The following is a 4,756-nucleotide window of genomic DNA, read 5'->3' on the forward strand; positions in this document are numbered from 1 at the left end:
CCAAGGGGAACCCCCAAGGGTCACTCCCTTTGCCATTTCTAAAGTCCATTTCCACTTGACCTTTGGCCCTTGGCCTCTCGAGCACCCCCATTTCTGTGTTAGACATCGGATTTGAGGTCTAAAAATTTCTGCTCAACCATCTCAAAGTCCCCCACTGCCTGGCATCTCCCAAAATCCAATTCGAGATTCAAAAAAATTATGAAAATTTTCCAATCATCACTTGGTGCGTCTTTAAAGCACTTTTGGGGCTTTACCGCTTAAAATCGTACTGATTGCAGCTGCCGCCTTCCACGAAGTCTATTTTTTCCCTGGAATTTGGATTTTTTGGCTATTTTAAAGCACTTCTTGGTGTCAAAAATCCTCATTCATTGGGGACCATGGGATAGGGCAACTTAGCCCGTCAAATCCCACGAACAAATCTGCACATACACAACCACAAAGAGCATCAAGCTAATAAAAAATAGCGATACAACAAAACACATCACAGCTCTCATCCTACCCCTTGACAAAACCAATTCCATGAAATCCATGAGTAGCCCCTCAAATCCCACGAACAAACTACACATACACACAACCACAAAGAGCATCAAGCTGATACAAAATAGAGACACAACAAAACACATCATAGCTCTTATCCTACCCCCTGACAAAACTAAGGCATGGAATCCACGAGGAGTAGGCCTAGCTTAATCTTACAGAAAGCCCAAAGTGAGTCACTAACCAACTGCTTGAACACGGCCAAGATAAAAAGAACTATCAGAGAGGTAATCCTAAGTTGTGGTCTGAACTACCTACCTAACTAAGGTCAACACAACAAGGAGCTCCGACTAGGAAAGGACTCCTATAGCCTGATCAATAAATTGTGTCTTGTAGCACATTTTCCTTTTAGCTTCTGATTGTCCATACTCGGACGTGTAAAAAGGAGGGAGTTGAGCATAGTGACCTAAGGAGAACAAGGCATCGGCCTCAGGTCCTGTCTCGGTACCCAAGAACCTACCAAGCCCGCGCAAAGCGACACTTAATCATTTTCTAAAACTCACTTTTATTTTTGCTCCAACCTTATTTTATTTGCTTTGTTTTTCAGCTAGTTGCCACCCCTAGGAAGACAAGGCATTGGCCTTGGGGCTTGTCTTGTCCCCAGGAACCTACTAGGCCTTCGCAAGGTGATAAATGATTGCTTAAAGATTTTTCTTTCTTCTCTATTTTTATAGGGTTTAGAATCCCTTTTTACACACCTCTGTATATTCATAGATTTCCTTTCAGATATTTAGGGCTTTTTTCCTTTCGATTATTTGTAGTAGGCTTCTCTAACTGCCCCACACTAACAGGACCTCCTAGAACAACTACCTAGTAGGTCAGTAGAACATGGTCACTATAACTCCCTTCTAACATAGGCATTTCAGTGCTTAACAATGCCTTTACAGGAGGCAATGACTACTCAAACCTCCCCCAAACATACAAAACCTAAACTTGGGACTTCATGCCTTAATTGACGGTCCCCAACAAACAGAAAGAAAGCACCCTTATGTATCATTATTTGCTTCAGGAAAAAAGACTCAGAAAGGGGATGAAACCACCTGGAATGGCCACAAGAAGCTTCTTCACAGCAAAGGCTCCCTCCAACGACTTCATCAATTTGCATGATGCAATCACTAAAACAACAAACCATTAAACATACCTATACCAAACAAACATAGGGCCCTCTTGGCCTAAAGAAATAGCACATTTCACTGCAAAACTAATTGGCCCTCTTGGCCTAAAGAAATATCACATTTCACTGCAAAACTAACTAGCCTTCTTGGCCTAAAAAAATCAAGCAAACGAGCTCATATAGATCCCTCCTTGGAAGAAGGAAAATATACAAAAATATGCTCTATTCCAAGAAAAAAATTAGGGCTTTCTACCGTAGACTAAATGCATCAAATTGTGACCCATCTCTCTTGCATGTATAGCAAGAGATGTATGCATAACATGTCATCTGATCAATCTATGGGTCCAAGATAATAGTGGCAAATGGGTCTCAGCCACTCTTTGCATTACCCATATCAACCATCGCCTACCATATAACGCATGGTCTGATAAAACTCCCCACAAGCGACCAGGTCCTGTCTCATTATCAATGACAACATCTGGACTAGGACCACAGTTGAAGAAGAGGCCCTCCTCATAAGAAAAATTGGTTAATGAATCTGTAAATTGATTCCAATAACGTGGAAGCAGTTGAAGAGAGACACTCTTAAATTCATCAAATAGGATTATAGAAATTCGATGATACATACGAAGGATGGAATTTCGGACTGTATATAACACCATATTGGGGAATATGGAAATTTTCCATAAGTTTGGGACATGTGGTCAAATCTTTGGATTTGTCATAACTTGAACACTATAACTCCAAATTGAGCGCTCTATAACCCAATAGATTCCATTTTTAAAGCGCTTTCCAATGATAGGTTACATCATATGGTTTTGAGAAACTTATGGACATGTTATCCGGATGTCGCATTTTTAGTATTCAAAAAATGGAAATTAGGAGATTCCCAAACTCACTAATATTGTGTTATATGTCGCATTTACTTGATTTACGATCAGTTGGGAATCCCCTTTTAGTAACAACCACCGAATACCACCTTTCTTTGCAATATTTTGTCCCATAATCAAATCTTTATACTCTGTCATGTTGTTAGTGAATCCTACCCCGAGATAAACAGTTAGTTTCATTGTAACTTTGCGTCCGGGATCTCGGATAACTAGTCCAACACTCCCTTTTTTATTAGGGTCCCTGGATGCTCCATCAAAACGTGTATGTCCACAATGGGTTTACACAGCCAGCCATTGAGAACTCCCCCTATTTGTAATTGTGATAATCAAAATTAAACATATTTAGAGGATGAATTGACAACTCCATCTCACCTTCCTCATTAAACTCAATAGGATGCTTCCACTACAAGATATAGACCTTATACTGACGTTTAAAGCGATGAAAATACAAACAACAAAATTTGCCCCCGTCGTCGCAAAAAGCATCGTTATTGACGATGCCATAGAATTGTCCCTATATGCGTCACTATATGAGTCGCTATCTACGTTGCATTTGCGACGCAGATAGCGATGCAAATAGCGACGCAACCAGTAAAGTTGCGACGCTCATAGCGACGCCAATAGCAACGTGAGCAGTAAATTTGCGACGCAAATAGCGACGGTAACAGGGAAAAAAAAGTTTTCTAGTACGGCAGCAAGCTGCCCTGTCACATATAGCACTGTGTGCTGTAAGAGAGCCATACAAAATAGTTTCTGCACTGCTGCATACAAGGCGCTTGCAAACAAAAAGAATGTATACTGAAATCATAAAACTGATACATGAAATAAATACATGATCGCATAAAATGCGATTGGTACAATCATGAAAGGATATCACTAATACATAGAAAATGTATACATAGATCAGGCGACTAAAAACTAAAGGTGTGTGAGCTCTAAGGATCCAAGGGCGAGCTAGAAATCCTCATCCCCCGAAAGCTCGTCTCGCCGCAAGGGAGTATCAAACGGATTCTGCAGAAAAAGAAACAACATATCAATCCACCATACAATAATGCATTCAAATATCTCATGGTAACTACGGACAAGAAAGATGAGTGACTTACAGGGCCGCCGTGTCTATACAATCGGTCGATCAATGCCCTGAGACCGTGCCTCTCTGCATATCGAGTCTCAAGGCCTTGCGGATTGCGATTTGTAATGGAGTGCTGCAAAGAAAAAAAATGCTAACTGTTAGAAACACGATTGTCAGTACAAAGAATATTTCAAAAAAACAAATAAGCAAAACAAAAGAGAAACTTACAAAGCCCTCCAAATATGTCCTGTGGCCGCCACTCCCAAGATGATGCACCGCTCCGGCCTCGATTCGTGCCCTCGCCGCCTCCTGCTGCTGACTCCAACGTCCTGGCGAATCTGTAGCCTCCTCCCTCAGTCGGCGCCAGTCGTCTACATCTAACCACTCAGGCTTTGGAGCCCCACTCTTGATTGCCTTGCGTGCGTCGGATCATCTATGTGACATGTATGCACGCATGCAATCCATCATCCAGCCCGTAGAGAATCTATCTACTGCGGCTGGCACCGGAAACTCCTCGTGCAAGGATGCTACTATGTAGTCCTTGCTCCCCTCTGGTATGTTCCTCCAATGATCCAGGATGTTGTGCCGAAAAACTTGTTGACACAACTCCCTCATGCGAGCCATCACCCTCCTCCCCTCATCATTCATGATGATGGCTCCTGACCTACTATCCACTAGGTATCCATAACCCCTAGGAGTCTACCTAAGATGGGCCCTCTCCCATCTCCGTCCACGCTCCTGGGCATATCCAGGAGACCCCTGTACATCCGGTGTACCGACGGGGGTACCCTCTCCCGGAGTGCCACTCAAAGAGGTGCCACCAAAAGGAGTGCCACCAAAAGGCGTGCCACCTACTGACGGCTACGCAAAAGCCGGAGTAACTGGAGTAGATCTAATCACAGGTGTGACAAATCCTGGAGGTGACACAGCTCCAGCTAAACGACGAGACGGAGACACCACATCCGTGTCTCCACAGCAGCACCCCCCCGATCCTCCTGTAGTCCCTCCCTCTGGCCCAAGTCGTGAGCGTCGAGATCGTCTGCTCGAAGTTGAAGCATCTGATCGCGCTGAAGCAGATCTAACAGAGCGCCCTGACGAAGAATGAGACAGCTCCTGGTCTGCCATCTCTCTGAATCTCGCGAG

The sequence above is a fragment of the Lygodium microphyllum genome, chromosome 9, assembly GCF_053477565.2.
Source record: "Lygodium microphyllum isolate KBCC chromosome 9, Lygodium_microphyllum_v1.1.10, whole genome shotgun sequence".
Classification (NCBI taxonomy): domain Eukaryota; kingdom Viridiplantae; phylum Streptophyta; class Polypodiopsida; order Schizaeales; family Lygodiaceae; genus Lygodium; species Lygodium microphyllum.